Source organism: Anguilla rostrata, chromosome 9 (assembly GCF_018555375.3).
Source record: "Anguilla rostrata isolate EN2019 chromosome 9, ASM1855537v3, whole genome shotgun sequence".
Taxonomy (NCBI): domain Eukaryota; kingdom Metazoa; phylum Chordata; class Actinopteri; order Anguilliformes; family Anguillidae; genus Anguilla; species Anguilla rostrata.
The window spans coordinates 5002950-5023987 of NC_057941.1; the positions used below are offsets into that span (position 1 = coordinate 5002950).

General features: G+C 42.6%; 1 non-coding gene across 1 annotated transcript; it reads right to left on the minus strand.

Moving 5' to 3' along the window:
• Positions 1-17760: 17760 nt before the first annotated feature.
• trnat-cgu (transfer RNA threonine (anticodon CGU)) lies at positions 17761-17832 on the minus strand. The gene has a single exon. It is a non-coding gene; the product is annotated as a tRNA-Thr (tRNA).
• Between the last annotated feature and the right edge of the window lie 3206 nt (positions 17833-21038).

A 21038-nucleotide genomic window follows, 5' to 3' on the forward strand; every position in this document is an offset into this window, starting at 1 on the left:
CAGAACTCCGGCGAACTTAGAGAATGCGGAATGATCTGTCCCTTTTGTTCCGCGCCTAAGACCCGCTGCGGAACAGGGGGTTGCGGAAGAAGCTCGGCCCTCTTTTATGACATCACAGACACTTCAAAGGGTTGGCTTAATGTTGGTTTCCCCTTTGTTTCACGCCTATGATGTGCTGTGGAACAGAGGGGTTGGAAGGAACTCTGGCCTCTTTTGTGACATCACAGACACTTCAAAGGATTGGTTTAATGGGCAGCTCCCCCTGGGCCACAGTATGAATCACCAATGAGCTGCCATTATTGGACTCATCTCAGTGACTTGACAAGTGATGTTTTTATAGAGGAAACATCTCCCTCTGATATCTCATAACTTAACCAGCCATGTCGTTTTTAACTTTGACAATGAAGAGGAGAAACTCTTGGTCCTGACATTGGCAGGGGTATAGTGTAGCTGCAGGCCACAGATAAAGGCGCCAAAGACTAAAAAATGCAAAAATTATGAAGTCATTTTCAGAGGTGACATTACCAATTTGCCTTCAGCATGACAATTTTTCACACGATTACTGCACATGTGAAATAAACTGGCTATCCATCCATCCACCTCTCTCTTGCCTTCTCTACTGGTTTAGACCCATTCGATTTATATTTTGCTATAATCAATAACACAATAGTAACTCATTAATGTTCATATCAGAAGTAATTTAAATTTTCTGTTCTGAGCCTCATGAGCTGCAATCGCATTTTGTAAATATTAGTTCTTAAATATGGCTTCATTGAAAGAGGAGATGAGGCTCATATCAAAAACGGGTCGAATCTACAGTCTCTATTACCGATTAGATATCACGTGCTGGAAGTATCATAAACACTGTGTGTCTCAACAGCACAGCCCGTTTATGCTAATAACACAACCCAGCACTGACTCCTGTGGGAGGTGGCGGTCATAATGGCGGTAGGGCTCTGGACGTCATAATGGCGGCAGGCGTAATGGCAGCAGTTGTAATGGCAGTAGTCGTACTGTCCACAGTCCTAATGGCAACAGGCATAATGGCAGCAGTCATAGTGCCAGCAGGCGTAATGGTGACAGTCATAGTGGCAGCAGTTGTAATGGAGGCAATCATAATGGCAACAGGCATAATGGAGGCGGTCGTAATGGCCAAGAGGAAGCGGACACAGGCGCAGGGGGAGCGGGAGAGGAGCGCTCAACACCTGGACAGGACGCTGGTCCGAAGCAGGCATGACACTTGACGGCGACGATCCTGACTGTCTTGTAACATAACTTGGCAACGAGAACAGGCCATCCGGCCCAACGATGCTTGCCATTTTCCTACCACTAAAGGGTACGGTGTGCTCGGTTTTCCTACAGACTAGATAGTGTCTAGCACCGTGTCAAGCCTGCTCTTGAAAACCCCCACCATTTCTGCCCCTACTACTTGACTTGGCAGGCTACTCCACACAGTGAATACTGTGTGGAGTGAAAAAAACGTCTAACGTCTGTGCGGAATTGACCTATAGTCGTATTCTACGCCAAGGAAACAGATTATCGTTTATGCTAATTGAATTCTTCAGGCCAGTTGAGAAAGTAACAGTCTGATCGATGTATCGATTTCCAGACAAACTCACTTTGACATGGACAGAGCTGTAGGTTTGAGGCAGCCTGTACGTTTGTCCTGAAATTGAAGATTTTTATGTCTGTGAATATGGAGGAAATCACAGGAAAAAGTGGGAAGGTGAAATAACAGTTTCTGGCCAGCAGTTTAAATGAAGCCATCATAGCCTCTTGGGGATTACACGTGATTACAGAGAGTTCTTTCCTCATGGTATTTGCAGAACACCTGTGTTGAGCCTAGAGCCTGTTTAGCACTTAGCGACGATAGCTTCCTAAACGTTCTGTTGAGAACATAACAAGATGCTCTCAAGTGCGATCATTAGTTCATTTTTACATTCACATCATCACATTCGCGTTTTACATTCACATCATCACATCACCTGACACATTACCGCTGCTGTTACTGAGCAAGCCGAAAATGGGATGAGGCCTACAGCAACTGGTTAAGTGAAAGTTATTAACGGTTATTTAAGGGCTCATTGTACACGGTGACTCCAATTTTCCACAGGTGGAAACATTCCCAAAAAAAGCAAGATATTACCCTGTTTGCCTAAGCTCTCCTGAATGGATCCGAATAGATGGAGGATACTGCAGTAATGTGACCAGGCATTCCAAATAATAATAATAATAATAATAATAATAATAATAATAATATAGAACAACCTAGAAGGATAGCAAGAAAGACAGACATATGTATAAATATTGACAGATATAATAAAATAAAAATATTCGGTGAAACAAGCTTTTATGCTAGCATCCCAGGTAAAATACAAGTCACAACTCACAAGTAAAAAAAATGAGTAAAAATGCACACAAAGGATTGGGCGCTCAGGGACAGGCACGTCTTCAGACCAGATTTAAGAGTAAGTTTCACCTTGTAAGTGTAAGTTTAACCTTGAAAAGAATTCCCAAAATCAGGCAAACACATTGGTCTCAGGATGAGTGTACTGTACAAGGGAAACTAAAATGTCTGTCATAGTTAAGATGAACATGCAGGCACAGCACCTCTGCGTGAAGTGGCAAATTCATTTTGGGGTGATTAATTCACCATGCTGATAGAACAAAGCCGGAAAGTTTAGAGTTTGTTGGAAGCAAAGCCCCAACTCTTTGTGATGTGTCATGATGTAATTTATCCTGCAAGTAATTAATGGAAGAAAATATATGGAGCTCATTTTCCAGAAAGGGCAAATTCCAAAGGGAACATTACATGAGGTAAGCAGACGCACTGATTTAAAAAAAAAGCAGCAGTGGGAACCGTAATCACTGACGATCAATTATTCTGACTAATACCACACTTGAGTCAGCCTTTGGACAAACTTACAGCAGGTCAGGCCATGGTTCTTCTGAAACAGTGCACAGTTCTCTCATAAAAAAAGTAATTTGATGTTCTCTGAGACTTGGGGCTGTCTATGCAGAGTGTGTACCCCACAGTGTCCTGCAACATTTTATTTATACGTACATTCAGGGAACTGAAAGAAAGAAATGCTTTAAAGGATATGAGTATGGTTAAGATGTGCTTCTCACCGCATAAGCTTAGCAAATGATTTAAATGGGTTGAAGGAAGATAAATTATAAATTGAATGTGCTGTGTTTCTGTAAAAGAAAAAAAATCACACACATGCACACACACACACACAAAACAGGGTGGAACTGTTTTCGTTTTTATCTTCAGTTTTTTTTTTCTCTTCCACAAAATATGACTAATCAGCACTTTCACCCTCATCTGTACGTTTCAACTCTGCGAGAACCCCCCCCCCCATGCCCCCCCCAGTCTCACTCAGACTGCAGATGCACAATCACAAGCGGTTTTGTTGGAAAAGTGCAATCCTCCGCCATCCCCTGCCCTAATTGTGCATTTGCCCGCTCAATAGAGTGCTTGCCAAAAGCGCTGAACTCGGCAAAAAGCTGATGATTTTCAGCACGAAATGAAATTACACGAGATCTTGTAATTCCGGGAAGACTGTGGCGTCCTCCTGGAAATACTCGGCTGAGCTTTCCCCGGAAGCCGCCCTTAACACGAGGGACTATGCGTCAGTTAGTCCGACGCTGCCGTGAAAATACGTTTCTGCTCAGGGAAGGTGGTTCAGAAACCGCATCAACGCTGCTGCCCATTGACATTGTTCTTCAGAATTCATCAATACGCAAAGCATAATTCTCAATGGCTTCCGCCATGTTCTTTGTATCAGGTTAAGGATTCAAGCAGAATAAAAAAAACTGCCACTAAACAAATAAGTAGATAAATGCCAGTCTAGGGCCTATATGCAATGATTCAGAACTTTGTTAGGGTGACAGAGCCTGGCGTAGCTGATCCATAAATTATGAGCTTGACGGCAAACACAAACACAGAACGACAAACTGGGCCGCAAGGAAAGATGAAAGAACCTGGAGATGCACGGAGTAATGTTTATAAATTAAAAAAAAAATAAAAAAACATGCATAATTCATCCTTTGCCACTGTTCAGTTGTGTGATGTTTAATCTCCCAGAATGATGGAGCAGTCGCCGGACAAACACGCCCGCAATCACAGTTTTCTTTTTTTCACTTACGTGCGTAAAATGGACACGTGCGTTGATAAATCATCGGTTTCTCGACGGCGTTCCGAAATTATCCAGTTAATCAAATGACTTAATGAGGCTGAAGTGTGGTACTTAGATGAGAACCTTTAACCAATTAAAAGCCTGCATGAATTATAAATGCCACATAGCAATGCGATGGCAATGGTGGAGAAAATTAGAAAGTGTTTTGTAATGGATACATCTGAGGTGAGTTGTAATTGATATTCGTTTCTGTTTAGCGATCACTCACATAGCCGTGCTGTCAAAACTTGTGCTGTCTTCTGAAATTAATTTTAAATTTGTATTGTGAATATTGATGATGGTATAATTATATAGATATTGCTGCTTGTAAGTAATTCCAGCCAAATGGGAACATTCATAAATTAAAATGATGGCCCTGTTGCAAGATACCCATATTACTATCCTTGCAATCTAACTGCAGATCGTGACTAACCCCAAGAGGGATTTTTTTAAATTTATGTAACATTGTGGAAATAATACAATGAAATTGTATATAGCTATATGTCCAGTATCATTTTTCTCCCTCCACTTAATTATTTGGCCACTTAATTATGTATACCTTTTACTTGTGTTCAGTCTGAAAACATAATGCATAAATTTAATAAACTGTCAGCTTGACCTTGACCATTTAAACTAAATTTAGTATATCAGTTACATAAAACTGCCTCGTTCTCCCAACTGTAAAAAAAACAACAACAGTAAAAACCTGAGTAACAATAGCAGCCCAATCATGCAGCGTACCACCTGAGATTTCCTCAGTTTTTTCAGTTAGTTAGCCGTTAGCTATCCACGGTCGACAGTTGATTTAGTCATCAACCTACTGTTATATTTGTAACTTTATTTTTCCATTGCCATGGTATTGATTATTATGAATTTTTGTTATTTATTTATTTTTTCCCGCCATAAGAGTGTATTTCTACAGCCAACCCCCGAGGCCCAAGAAGTAGAACAGTGCCAGTTATACTGTATGGTGCCGGTACACTCTCCCATTCCGACATGCAAGTGGGGAGAGGTTAGGCCCATGGCCAAAAACAGGTAAGGAGCTGGTCCATTAAATGAACAGCACGAGAACAGGTTGACGTTTTGACGTCTAAATCTCCTTCCTAAATCTCCGGTCAAACAGGAAATGCCCCAGGGGGCCTACAGTAAACTCCAATCGTTCAGCATGCGGAGGTGCTCCTATGTGTTTGGACAGGGAGAGGCAATAAATCCACAGCAAAAAATAGTGCATAACATTTAATCGCTTAAGACAAGGGCTCCTGCCGTTGTTTTAGCACCAACAGCTCAGTATTCAGTAAGAAAAGCATCCTGCTGTCATCCCAGAAAAGTAAGGTACTGTACTTTATTGATCAGTGGAGCAGGTGGCCTTATCTAGGACTACTTATGCCACTAACATGCAATATAAGATCCACTTATAAAGTGCAGCTGGCTGCCCCCAGTTGAAATTCCGTTGATGAGCCGGGCTCAAGGGCCGTGACTGAAAAAGAGGAATAAGATTCACTCCTGCAATCTGGCAAAGGGCATATGTTTGTAGTGCTTCTGAAAAATTATTCTGTTTTGTACTTTCAGTACACAAAAAAAGCAGAGAAAATTGCACCACACACACACACCATACTCCTTGCCTTGCCCCACTTCCCACTGACTTTACATCAAGTCTTATTTGCACAGAATATGCGATTTTCATTTTGGCCGCAGGCATCCATTCCTCAAGCCCAATATTCTTTCAGAGTGTGACCATCATTGCAATGACTTCATTCTCATCCCATTTCATATGACATGCACATTGTATATAATGGCATCTGTCCCCGATCAGCCCAGCGAGAACATACAGAAATATAAAAAAGCCTTATTTGTTTTCATTGCTGTTTTAATTGGCTGTCATATGTTTTCTATGTTCTGCAAATTGTAACTGTAAAATGAGTCATCACTCATAATACCTTTGTATTAGCGTTATGGTTCTGTCTCTGATTTGCTGTCTCAGCAACATTGTGGAAAATAAATATCTCTCATAATATCTGTGGAAAGCAAACCATTTCATCAAATGTATCCTGTTTGCACTCACAGAACACTTTAAATAATTTACCTCTATGGCAACATTGTTGTAATGACAATTTAACAGAAGGGTCCTATAATGAGGCTTTGAGAAGTTTAAAAAAAATAGGCACATGGACTTGTTACTGTTAACCACATAATATGAACTGGGATTCTTATAAATGAACAAATCACAAATAGTTGCGCGTGACAAAGCAATGGAAAAAAATATCTTTTATATGGAAAAATAATTTGAGAACATCTGCCTGATTTCTGCACTAATCAACGAGTACTTAGAAACTTTATTGCTCCCTTGCCAGCCAGAAATGCTTTCGAAGCAGGAACTTGCCTAAATTTGGGGAGGAAAAAGTGTTCATTCCAGCAGAAAGTGAAACAGGCCCAGTAAAGGGAGCACTTAAGTGGGCTACCCCAGTGAATTAAACTGCCTTTAAAAAACACACACACCCACCGTACCTTCAAGAGATGCCACAGCACATCTCACGGCTATTATAACAAAAAGATAATGAAGTCTTTAGGTTCTTCGGTGTCTTCCTCAAAGGACCAGTGGTAATATTCATTCTAAAGCGTTTAAGTAGGAATATTATGCTAATTTAAAAAATAAAATTATATTGCACTGTCACCTCACAGCAAGAATGGTCCTGGGGTCAAATCCGGCCAGGCCCTTTCTGTGTGGAGTTTGCATGTTCTCACCATGTCCGTGTGGATTTTCTCCAGGTACGCCGTGTCCTCCCACAGTCCAAACAAAGACATGCAGGTAAGCTAACTGGAGACCCTAAATTGCCCATGGGTATGAGTGTGTGAGTGAATGGTGTGTGTGCCCTGCAATAGAATCAATGAATGAGCCAGCTTATTTAATATTTTCTAATATGGGCAACAACTGAATTTGAAAAGGCATGAGGGAATCTCTGTTGCAGTTTTTACTGCACTGTAATTGCGCTGTATTGTTTACAATGGCATCATAATACGACAGATTTTTATAAAAGAACAAATTGTGTGTAAGCTTCATGTAGTCAATTAGCATAGCCCTTATCCTGATGTGCCCTTTCGTTTCTTAGCTTTGTGTGGCTGTACCGTGTGTCTTATTATACCATCATCGTTAGCTAAGTTGCATTAAATGTGTTATCCCTTCAGCGTGAATAACGTCAAACAAAGTAGCAGGCGAACAGAGTACTCATGACAGATGCCTCACTGCTGTTCAGTGACATCTGTCTGTTTATTTCTGTGCTGTGTTCAGTCAGGTGGTACAAATCATGGGGAGGCCAATTCCCCTAGATGTCACAGTTTGAGACAATGGGATGAAGTAGGGCACACGTACACAAACACACACACACCCACACACACACAAATTAGTAAAGAAATGCTCATTTTTTTCACGTTTCACCCCAATTTGGAAGGCCCAATCATATTTAAGCACTCACTGCCACGACCTCAGGTATCGATGTGAGAGCACAGACAAGCTTGTGGTTCCAGCCGCCATTTTACCCTGCAGTTCAGGCTCACACAGACATGAGTGTGAGGAGGACGCCTCATCTGCAGGTTAGCGGGTAGACTTGTGGGCGCTGATCAACAACCAATGGGGATCCCTGGTGTGAAATGAGATGCTGTTACCCCAGGAGACAGAATTCCCTCCATCCCTGGGTTTATGAAAGAGCCAATTGTGTGTCGGCATGGAGGGATAGCGGCTGCTGTTGCCCCTGAAACATTCCGGATTTGATGCCAGACTGTTTGGTACTTTCCGTCCATCCATCCATTATCTATACCCGCTTATTCCTGGGCAGGGTTGCGGAGGGGGTGGGGGTGCCTATCCCAGCATGCAGTGGGCAAGAGGCAGGAACATACCCTGGACAGCATGCCAATCCACCACAGCTTGTACGATGCACTTGAGACACTATATCTCTCTCAGAGGAAAGGGTTCCAAAAAGGGCTCCATTGTGTCTCCAAAGAGGAACTTTATCTAGTTCAAGGGTTCTATGTCAGGCAAAAATAGTATTCATTTATAGATTCGTTTTTATTTTATATGAAAATAAAACTAAAAGCCAACTTTATCTGCACCAGTGAATTATGATTTTCCCTTGTCTCTGAGGTGCTTGAGAATATTTATAGGATTATTTGACTTGCTGATTCAAATTCATCTGAGACTCAAGGTAGCAGTAGAAGTTTACAAGAAAACTAGCTAAAATGCACTTCCAAGTACGTGAGCCCAGTACATTGCGATTGCTTTATGTTGGAACACTCCTGACAGTGTCATCCCTAGTACAAGAATACCAGGTAAAACAAAAGTACTGTACTCGTACAAGTACATGATCACTTGCTGTCATTAATATGTGTTTTTTAACTAATCCATTATCATTTCAATTAGTAGCATAAGTCCAAATAGTACGAATTGCAATACAATATTGTTACATACATTGAATATATACTAGTCATGTTACAATATCAAGATAAATATATGCTATGAAAAAAAGTTACAAAGTGATCTTGCAATCAACAAATTACAACAGTTATGTCTGTAAACAGAATACTCCGTGGCTCTTTCCAGCGGTTGCTATGGTGAATGACGGTTGCTATGTTTAGCCCAACGATCTGGCGGAACGAAGAGCTTGTTCAAAGGTGCATTTGTGCGTACTCAAAATCCGAGGTCCCGTCAAGTACATAAGTACACGCCCGGGGTTGATATGATAGGCACCATCCATTTGCATACCTGTGGTCTGGTACACACTTGACCAAACGCAGCAGCAGCACTTGTTACGCGTTTCTAACTCAAAGGTACCAGGTTTACACAGATACGGGGAAAAAAAGGCCCACCCAATAGGAGTGGGAGGATTATTTATAAGAACCCAGAAAATGGGCTCTTATCCACACTTGTGATATCTCTACGGAAAGAGGCACATCTATTTGTTAACAGGCATGCCTATGCGCTCACTGGCATAAAAAAAAAAAAAGTAGATAATTGCAGAGCAGAGAAGAGAGAAGAAGCTCATATGTCCACACAATCGCAAAAAGCCTGGCTTTTAAAAAATATTATTTTGTATAATATTCTGCGCACAGCATTCTCACATTAGATTGCTTATAGTTTTTAATTCCATAATCGTCCCCTCTTGCTCAGTGGAATAGTTCTGCAGGTGATTAGCATATTTGGATGACCTGTAGCAGGTAGGCCGTGTGGAATCAGGTGCTCTGCAGGTTTGGCTGTTCTAGTGATGAATGACTTCATCTCAGGAAGAACGGGGAAAAAGAGAGGCACAGGGAAGGGTTTAATTGTCAGGTAGAAGCAGGACAGCCGTTCCCAATTCAGCTAAAAATAACAAAAGGTAATTTTGCTCGGTCGTAGATGTGCAGCGTATATGGATAATCACAATCAATTTTCACTTTATAATACTGATGTTATATACACCAGCCATGACTATTGTGAAGCTACTGCTTTGTAAGACTTATGCTAATAAAAAAAATGTCAAAAAGCAGTGCTAGATAGGGTGAGACTGTCTCACCAAAGCAAGGGGTAGGGTGTTTTGGTTCATGGCAGCATTACTTGTAATTACGCTCAATGAATCTTTCAGTTGGGATAATAGGTTGCCCTTTCAGTACTTACAATTCCATATTTCCTTTTGTGAAGTTAAATGAAACATTTTTAAAGGTGTCTTTTCATTTCATTTTTGATCTTTTACATTTCAATATCTTTTGCTTTTATTTTTTCTTTATGCAAATTCTATTCTTATTTTGCATACTTGTACTATAAAGCAATCAAAAAATATTCCCCTTGCGGAGACAATCTAACAAATTCAAGGTATTTAGGATAAATACAGATAATATTTATTATTTCTTTGCTTTGAACATTTGAACAATCCATGACCAATTGCTTAATTTTCTTCCCTGAGTCAGGTTTGGCAGAATGTAAAATGAGCAAAAGTAAATGGAACACTAAATATAGCGTGTTTCAGGATTATCTAAACTGTATTGTGGAGCGAACAATTTCATACACAGAAATTGACACTGACCAGAATACATAATGTATTATGTCACGGTTGAGGAGGGTGGGACGCAATTGCGGACCGAGGGGGATCTAAAAAGTTAACCCTGAGGGGTAACCACAAAATCGCCGAGCGATAGAAAGGGAAGGGGAAATACCAAAGAAAGAGCCAAGTAATCGCTCCCTCCACTCACTGAAACTTCTGTCAGCGGGCTCAGAAAACTAAAAGAAATGAAACATCGCCGCAGCGTAGCTACCCAGAAAGAAAACCCCCACTAGAAAAACGAAGTGGAGTCACTTACAAACGAAAAAGGACACTCGCAGCCTGGCGGGTAGAAAACAAAAGGAAAACTAAAGAGACGAGGGCAAAATGTCCTCCACAGCGCAAAGAGATAAACAGCTCGAGAAGAAACTAAATGGTGCTCAAATCTGGCAGATAGGATCAACACGGTAACTTCTGCCGATTCTCACACCCCCTACACACCAAGAGTCTGACAAACAATGAGTCTGCGCTGAACCCCAGAAATCAGGGGCTAGATATAGGCCTCCCACACCTGACCCTCATCAGGGACAATTAGCTCAGAGCAAATGCCTGTGAGGTGCCATCACCTCACCATAGCACTCACACACCTGCCCCTCGTCAGGGTCAATTAACCCGCAGAAATCAGAGTGAGAGGTGCCACCACCTCACAGTATTATGTAAGTAGCCAACATAATTGCCTCAGAATGCATTCAATTTGGGTCCATAGAGCCACGTTTGATTCATTATTTTTATGTATTAGCCCATTATAAGATGATTGCCTGTTGAATGAGTAATGTCTGTGGTGGGTAAAAAAAAAAGTTTTAATGTTTTAATTTAATTTGTTTTTCTAACTTAAATGCAGATTACCTGTTGCAGTGTAACCATCTCATATATTGTTTGAAGGCTTGTAGATCACTCACCAAGATTGTAGTACCTGCTGATGCTCTAGGCCAGTGGTGTCAAACTCGTTGCCATGGAGGGCCGTGTCTATGCAGGTTTTCATTCCAGCCTCAGATCTTGATTATATAATTAGTTAAATTATTTGCTGAATTAGGGATGCAGGTTTGTGCACAATGGTGACCCGACGTCTATGGTGACCCGCATTGTCTAAATAAAAATTTTCTTATATTCTGTGCTTCAATGCAGTTAAACGCATATGGCTGAATGAGTAATTGGACTCAATTAAGGCAGCATTAATTGGTTGGAATGAAAACCTGCATACACACGGCCCTCCATGGCAACGAGTTTGACACCACTGCTCTAGGAGTGACCTTTGGCGGGCCTTGGCTTCAGACCCTTTAAGGCCGGGATCTGAAACACAAATCCTGGAGGGCCGCTGTACCTGCTGGTTTGTGATGTGTTCCTGCACTTAAGTGCTTAATATAACTCTCTGATTGGCTAAAGAGTCTGTACGCCCTGTTTCCTAAGGCCCACATTGACTGCTGATTTAAAGGAAATAACAAAAAACTAGCAGGGACTGTGGCCCTCCAGGACTGGAGCTTGAGGCCCCTTGAATTTATTAAAGATAAACTTACATAATACGTCAAAAAAAAAAAAATTCTCTTTCTGCACGGTGTTAACACATGAAACAGCTTACCAGAACTCTAAGTGGGAGCAAAGACCACTGTGTTGAAGACAAGGCTTGACTAAGTGTTATATGCACTCTAATTTGCAAGTCTGCTTTCATCATTAAAATATCTAATATTTTTACAGCAGGGAAACAGCGCGCTTTCTATAGCTTTCAGCCATGAAGTAGAGGCCACAGGGGTAATGGGTTTATGAAATACTATTTTTTTTATCTGCCAGCTGAACCAATTAATATGTTTCCAGCAAACTTATTTATACTTTATCGAGGCCTCAGCGTAGTACAACAGAGCTAATTGCACTCTGGTTGAGTCATGGTCAGAGGTTTAGCCTACCCTGCGCATGGATTAGGCTTATCGTCTACACTAATCAATAAACGGACTGCGGAAACGAATGCTATTTTGTCACTGTCTTCCTGCCTGTCGTTCTCACTGTTCGGTCAGAGGAAGTCATAAAATTTATCCGTTTACCATTGAGCACTTTTTTTCTTCTTCTTTGCTAGCCAGTCCTTTTTGGCGGAGTAAGTTGTTAGAGAGTGTGGAGAATCTTCATTTTAAGCCTGACCGTTTTCTCCCCATCTGCAAAAACCTCATCAGAGACAGAGCTTCACCGTGAATGGCTCAATCGTCCGATTGTCCGTGCGTTCAAAAAGCGGTTAAAGTATGTCTTCCATGCGGCGCTCGCAATATCGCCCATTCCGAAGTCGTTGGAGGAGCATGAACTGCAATGCAATGCAGGGGTGGGAGGCGGCAGTGTAGAATAACGGGTAAGGAGCTGGTCTTGTAACCTAAAGGTCACAGGCTCGATTCCCGGACGAGGCACTGCCACCGTACCCCTGAGCAAGGCACCCAAACCGCATCTCTTCAGTACATATCCAGCTGTATAAATGGATGTAATGTAAATGCTATGTAGAAAGTTGTGTAAGTCATTCTGGATAAGAGCTTCTGCTAAATGCCTTTTTTCAGAACGTAGCTGCCACTCAGAAGGGAAGACAAAAGGAAGAAAGACGGAATATCAATCACGGCAGCGGAATGTGGGTTTCGGAAAGGGTACATTCTTCAGACTAATCTTTAATATAAATGGATTCCTTTTAGGCAGCACAGTGTGCAATTGCATGACATAAATGCCTGTTAATTTTCTCCGAGCCTGGGGGGGGCCCTGAGCTGGGATAGAGGGACTGTGCGCCCGAAAGAGACGGATCAGGATAAATCTATAGATTTGGGCAGCAGTGCGTACTTAAAGATCGGATAGAGGAGTCCACTCGGGGGAACTAATTTGCATGGAATTAAGGAAATTAAGTAGCTGAAAAGCCACAGGCGGTTTTAATGTGGCTGCTGTGTGTCGTGGCGTGCTCTTATGGTCAGGGAACTTATCCTAGCAACCGCTACATGAGAACGCCCACTAAACGGTAGCGATGCAATTATCATTGTCGCCTTGAGAATAATAATAATAAGAATAATAATAATAATAAGAAGAAGAAGATTATTGGTAACACTTTACAATAAAGTCATATGAATTGGAATTGACTACTATTGCTGTTAACTGCTAACTACTGAAAAGTTAATCTGTACAGCTATACATCTGTTAATGTATTTGTTAACTACTAACAAAACTTTAATGCTTAGTTACTGTATTTGTACTTCAATACTTTATGTTAACAGCTACATTAGTGAATGCCAATTTATGTGACCATCTTATAAGGTGTTACCTTTCCAGAGCCCAAAGATCCCAAAGAACACAGTAATCACTGTAATCACAGGAAGGCCAAACAGATACTCAGGGTAGAAATGCAGAAGGGCTTACAGAATGAAGTATAAACAAAAACAAACATGTGAATCAAGGCAGTAGTGGAGGTGAGGGTGACTGAAATGGTGGGTCTGGACTCAGGAGCAGGAAGGTAATACCTAAGAGTTTGTTTGCCGCACTCATTCTTAAACATTGCTGTGTGCACACTGCATTCTGGGAATTACAATCCAATCAGCACTTTGGCCCCAAATTTCAAGCGACATATATATATAGATTGTTCCCCCCCTTTTCCATTACTGTATCCATCCATCCATTATCTATACCGGCTTATAGATATACTGGAGCCTATCCCAGCGTGCATTAGGCGATAGGCAGGAATACACTCTGGACAGGTCACCAATCCATCATGCAAACTCCTCCAAAGGAAAGGATTCGAACCCAGGACCTTCTTGCTGTGAAGCGACAGTGCTACCCACTGCACCACCATGCCTCCCCTCCATTACTGTATGGTATGTATTATATATAATGCAGTATGCTTAATTCATTTTAAATATGTTTCATAAGTTAGTATGTGTTTGCCAGGTCATATTACAGCCCAATGCCTCTGTTCAACAGTCATATTGAGCAGCATTGTACGATACGTGCAAATAAGTTTAGGAATCTAAATTCAATCTCAACGACATAGTTAAATGGGTGCAAAACTATTCTACACTAATGACTTGACACTGAACCAGCAGGTTACTACAACAGCCAATATTATATATGCAACTGAAAAAGTATTTTGTATGTATTTTGATTTATTCAAGGTGGTGTGCCATTTTAATGTGGCTCAGCGGAATGGTCTGCATTTCAACTAACCAAGTCGCCGACTGTTGAATTGAAACCAGAGATATCCTTCGATTGGGGCCTGCCTAGAATAAAACATACTTTCATCATAATGCACGATGCTTGAGGTTTAAAATTCAAACTTTCCTTGGAAAAACCACATGAAATGTTTTTTTTTCTGCCCGGACCCCGAGGAGGTGAAGGCCCGTCACACAGCAAAGGGGTTAAAATGAATATTAAGTGGAGATGTGTGCCAAGGATGTATGTCTTCATTCCAACAGTTAGTTTTGTGGGTTTTGTGTTCCAGGCACACATCACTGTTTTAGCTCTGGGAATGGATTAGGCCACATGCACCAGTCCAGCTCACGTCTTTAACCCTTTTGTAGAGTAGGTTTTTTTTGTTTTGTTTTGTTTTTTCTAAATTGCAAGTCCCCATTGCTTTCAATTGCCAGCAGTGATTGTCACATCAGTAATAGAATGTTCAGTTAAGAACATTCTAATCACGTATTTGTGATTACACTCCTTACACTCCTGTGTGTGTGTGTTTGTGTCTGTGTATGGGTATCAGTGTGTGTTTGTGTTTGTTTGGTGGTGGGGTGAGGTTCGTGGTACAGGGCCTCAACATGACAACGGCGAAAAGATGGAGTTATTGCAGACAGAAGAACGAACGGGCTCAGGTTACCTCAGGTTATCCCAGGTGAGCTGTGCCCATAATTACACAGAAAGACGCCAGCTTTATTTCAGCCTGCATTCCTGGATGGGGAATACGGATATCGCCGAGCTCGGCTCCGCAAACAGCGTGAATAACCATTCAAAGATTACTGTGCGACAAGAAATGCGATAACCACTGGCTTGACCCCCGCAGAACAGCGTTAACTGCCGGCCATGGTAGACCTGGGGCTTGCGTTATTCCGATAAAAGTGGAAGCGATGCACAATTACAGAAATCACATACATCGAGCCCCCTTTTCATTGATCCGTTTCACTTTCATGGAGCCCATTGGCTTTTGTCTAGTGCTGGCCATCTTAAAACGAGTAGAAAATTGCAGTTCTGTCTCTCTTCCTCAACCTCGGGTGAACCCAAACACACCTTCGAGCGAGCCCTCCAGTGACGACCATAAAAAAAGCATCCTTTTTTTTTCACTGCAGTCCAAGGAATACAAATAAATGAATAAGTAAAATAAAATAAAACTTCATATGGAAATTGCTTTAACTCTAGCTGACGACCACAAAGGGGAAAATCAAGGGAGGCCTTTTTTTTTTTTCCTGAGTCCCTGCATTAAAATAAAAAGCACAGAATCATGATACCTTAAGGAATACAGAAAGTCCTCTCGCTGTAACTCCAACTTTGGCCCAAACTGCGACACCTTTACACAGGCTCATAAATAAGGACGTTCCGCCAGAACCCGAAACCCATAATGCACAGATTATCCCCGTAGAGCTCTCCACAGGGAGACCCTAAAACATATTTAGTTGGGAGAAACGTGGCAGTGAGCGCTGTTGTGCACTTAAATACAAGCCCCACTGGGCACCCCACCGTCCATGCCTGCATGAGTCTTTGTTTGCGTGTGTGTCTGTCTGTTTTGGAGTTGTTTTGGCTATTCATCCACTTGACATTTTATATCGCATTATATTATTCTTTGGGGGTTTTTTTTCCACGTAGTTATACAAACATCATTTCATTTACTTTCACTTCACTGGGCGCTCTGTTATGAGATAGATAGACTGGGGCAGAAAATGGAGAAAGGGGTGGAAGAGAAAGAGAGAGGGGAGGAGAGGGAGAAGGTGAGAGTAAGAGAGAGAAAGAGAGAGGGAGGGAGAGAGATGGAGAGAAAGAGAGAGAGATTAAAAGAAAGAGAGAGATGGAGAGAGGGAGGGAGAGAGAGAGATAGAGATGGAGAGAAAGAGATGAAGAGAGAGAGAGGGAGGGAGAGAGATGGAGAGAAAGAGAGAGAGATGAAAAGAAAGCGAAAGAGAGAGGGGAGGAGAGGGAGAAGGAGAGAAAGAGAGAGAGAAGGAGGGAGAGAGATGGAGAGAAAGAGAGAGAGAGAGATAAGAGAGGGAGAGAGAGAGAGAGATAGAGATGGAGAGAGAGAGATGAAGAGAAAGAGAGAGAGAGGGAGAGAAAGAGAGATAAGAGAGGGAGGGAGAGAGAAAGATAGAGAAGGAAAGAGAGAGATGAAGAGAAAGAGAGGGAGAGAGAGAGATGAAAAGAAAGAAAGAGGGGAGGAGAGGGAGAAGGAGAGAAAGAGGGAGGGAGAGAGATGGAGAGAAAGAGAGAGATTTATCGTGTGGTCCCGTGACAGATGTAGCCACATGGCGGGTTGTGAGTGGACAAGAGAGGAAGACGAGACCGTCTGGCGAACAAAGGCCACGGACCACTTCTCGCTCTTACTTCAGGTTCAGGAAACAGAACGCAATTAGGTGGGGTGGGGGTGGGGGGGTGAAGAAACCAGCATTGAAAACAAAAAAAAAATCCAACAACACATCAGGGCCCACGTAAAAAGATAGTCCCCCTGTAGAGGCTGAAAGGACACTTCAGACAAAAAGCGAAGAGGCTTTTCGAGAGTCAAGCCACGGAGAGGCTGTTTGTTTAGGGCGGACGCTTTCCCGCAGCTTCCTCCTGAAAGGGACAGCCGGCTGTGCCTTCTGGCGAAGGCGCCGGGCGACGTGCGTATCGATTACCCGTCACTCGCTGGCGTACGTGCCCGCTGGTAACGCTTCCGCTGTCCGGGACCTTCTAGGTCTCCCAAAGCTTTGAAGTGTAAGGTGCCAGGTGTTAAAGCATGAGGTGTCAAACTCCAGTCATGGGGGGGCGCTGTTGCGTCTGCTGGCTTTTAGGCTGCTCTAGGGGTCCAGCGGTTCATTCAAGCCATCGATTGGCTGAAGAGTCCAAACACACACCTCGTTATCAAAGCCTTAATTGCAGGGCGATTGAACGAAAAACCACACAAAAAAATCCCCGGACACCCATGGGCCCCTGGGAATTCAGTTTGACACCCCTGCATTAGACCGTCTGACTGCAGCCAAAGTTGGGGAAAATAAACAAAAGCGATCCCGACTTTAGTTTTGTTTTTCGATCTGTGCTCATCCCATCTCATCCCACCTCATCTGCAACTTTGCTTTGACTATCTCAATCGTGTTTTATTCTTCATCCTTATCTTCTGTACATTTTAACCACAAAAGAATAAAAACTATAAATGAAAAAGGTAAGTATGGGACTTACAGTCCTAAAACAGTTCAGCACTAATCATTATCTAATTAGAGAAGCACTTCCACCCATAAGGAAGACATGTTTGGAATTATTATTTACTCGTTGACAAGATATAATCAACCATGGAAGGACAGCAAAGCCAGCATTTGAAATTGTCCATAGCAAAATACAGGCACGGATGGGGGTCGAACCCATGATCTTTGGTTTACGAGACCAACGCCTTACCACTTGGCCACCATGCCAGCGATGAATGATCCCCCTTGCGACATCAGTGCAAAGCGTACAGCAAAGCCTGTGGTCAAAGTGTCAATGAACTGCTGCCCTGTCTAATCGCCCTTAAAGTTCTGTTCCGTCCGCTTCCTTTGAAATCGATTGTCTTTCACTGATCTGGTCGTAGACACGGAACACTTCCCAAGCAAACCCAGAAAGATTCCGACCGCCATTGTGATGTCACAGTACTTGCATCCAGCGGGGAGGATTAGCCTCCAGAACAATGCAAAGTGAGACAACTGTTGAGCGCCGATAAGCACGGATCACACTTCAATGGAAGAAACGCAACATTGTAGCATTTACACACGATTACCTGAATGTACACAAAAGAGACGACGTAGGATTTATATGCCCTGCTCGCACTGACACAGCGAGCCAGGAAGTGACAGCCCTGCTTGGTGTGATTTTATAAACCAGTTTGCGCAGAGACTGTGTCACCACTATTTAAATTGTGCATCTTTGAAGCCCTGTCGAGCTGACACATATGGCCAGCATGCACCGACAGAGCAAATCTGCAGACTCAGGCGGATGCAGGTCATAATGCTAAGTGGTAACTGAATGTTTTCCCATGGTTAGTAATGCAGCATGAAAGACTGAAGATTCACCTCCTCACATTGCATCTGAATGCCTTTTCTTTCTTTATGTGGATTTCCTTCTGGATAACGTTATTGGTATAGCTATGTCTGGTCATACCTTTTTTTTTGTTTGTTTGTTACAATACAAATAATTTCTTGTTAGGTTACACTCGTTGATTACGATTGGGCCTCTGTGCCGTCTTGGTGATACGGCATTTTTTTTTTGTTCTTGAGAGTGTCCTCACCGCACAGTTCTCCACTACTGTGCGGTGCTTTGGATAAGAACACCTTCCGAGCGATTGTAATGTAATGTAATGGTAGCTGAAGAGCTGCACTCATAACCAGATGGTTAATCCCAAGTGGGGGTGCTTGGGGAGGAGGACGGGTTATTTTATTTTATCCTTGAGCAAGATGCCTAGCTTGAGTTTCTTCAGCACTCAGCCACCGTGTTCAGTTATTGTGTGAAATGCAAGCTTTGCGCTTCATCTTAGAGAAGGGGCTCTCGGCAAAGCGAATAAATATGAATAATATCCAATAGACATTCCCGAGGCATAATTTGATGCATGTGATGCAAGGTTTTATTTATTTATATATTTTTTGGCGATGGGGAGAGGAGGGGAGATGGCTCCCCCTTTGCTCGAGCACAGTGCACCCATCCAGCACTACTTCCCGGTCGTTTCGTTCTCATTGTTGTTATCACGTATTTATCAAAGCTGTCAAACAGAAAATCCATTACGGTGTATTAAGAAGCCGTTATCAGAAAATGGTTCCATAGCCGCAGTCATTCCGTGCGATAAGATTTGAAAAAGAGTAGGCCCTGAAGCCTGACTGATTTCATTTTGAATCCAAGATAGATATCCCCGGCGAGGTCGACTTATAACCTCCCCCACGACACATCTTAATTTTTTTTAAAACAATTGCTTCCTGTGTTTTTTTTCTTTTCTTCCTTCTTCTCCGATTTGGAAACGGGCGACCGCGATTTTTGAAGTTGCCACGGTTACTGGCAGCATTCCACTCAGGGAGCACCGCCGTGCGTACTCTCTCGCCCCGTGAGCCAGGAACTGTTTCCCAGAATCCAATGCTACCTGCAGGGGGTGGGGGGGGAGTTACGATAGTACAGATTGCAGGAAATGGCCACTTCCTGTTTCACACCGACAACGAACGACAACGGCGCGGGCGCTCGAGTACATCGCACAGAATGGGGGCGGAGCCCTGAGAAAACTCCGCCCAGTTTACACGGCGTTCTCTCTCGCTCCGCGTCGTCGCCGCCCCCGGAGTAGGTCACCGCCTCACAACGTGACGAGAAGCGGTTAAGAGTGGACAATTTTTTTTCTCTCTTTTTGAGCAATGGTCACTTTTCTCTGCGTCCAGGTTTATTTCTGACGCCATAGCAACAGCTCGTTAGATAGAGAGAGGTGGTGGCTCAGAAAGCAAAAGGCCAAAAGCAACGAAACATTTTTTTTCATTTTTTTTTTTCAGTCGGCGTCTAAAACCAGACAATTATGACGCAAAAAAAACACACTTGCACATTATAATGGTAATTAGTATGTGTGTACAACAATATATACGTATCCACCGCCTTGGCCTGCTACAGTAGTTTTGCATTCAGTGATCAGGGGTCTACACTGAGCATACAGCTGAGTTCACTTTTTAAAAAATCTAACGTACCTGTTGTAACAGGATTTGTCAATTGTCAAAGCAGTCTATTTAAAACCTGAAGCAGACCACAGTGGATGGGGGAGTAAACATGGAAACAGCAAAGCGCTTTGCACCGGCATGGATGGGGATCAAGCCCACGATCGAGACCAACGCCTTACCACTTGGCCACCACGCCCACTATGGGTAAGGGCTTTCATGTTCAGTGTGAACACATAAACGCAAAATAAAACTGGGAACTCCTGTGCACAAGAAAACCTTGGTCTTAAAAAATAAAATAAAATAAAATAAATAAATAGCTAATTCATTTGTTTATTATTCATTCATTTATAAATTAATTCTGGCCCTAGCAAGCGGTATGGTGACCAAGCTGTAATGCTGGTGGTCCTGTCAGCCAAGGATGCTGGGTTTGACCCGCAGTCCTTGGCTATAGGCGATCACAACTGTGTGGTACTCCTCACCATTGTCTTCCTTACAATTTTGACTTGGGCAGCAAATATATAACGTCATACAAGAGATACATGTTACAGGCGTGGTGGCCAAGTGGTAAGGCCTTGGTCTCGTAAACCAACCCCCATCCAATCTTGAACTCTGCAGAGGACAAAAGCATGCGCTACTTAATAAAAAACGTTCAGTCATTCATTTGCAGTCTTGCATGGTAGCCAAGCTGTCGGTCTTGGGTCTCATAAACCAACGATCGTGATTTTCATCCCATCTGTTCCAACGCTTTGATATTTTCAACGGTGTTTTATTCTTCATCCTTACCTTCTGCACATTTTAACAGCAGAAGAATAAAAAAATTATCATTGAAAAAGGTACGTGTGGCACTTTAAGTGCTAAAACAGTTCAGCTCTAATTATTATCTAATTAGAGAGGTACTTCCACCTATAATGTGAAGACTTTTACTTGTTGACAACATCTGAAAAGCCACTGAAGAACAGCAAAGC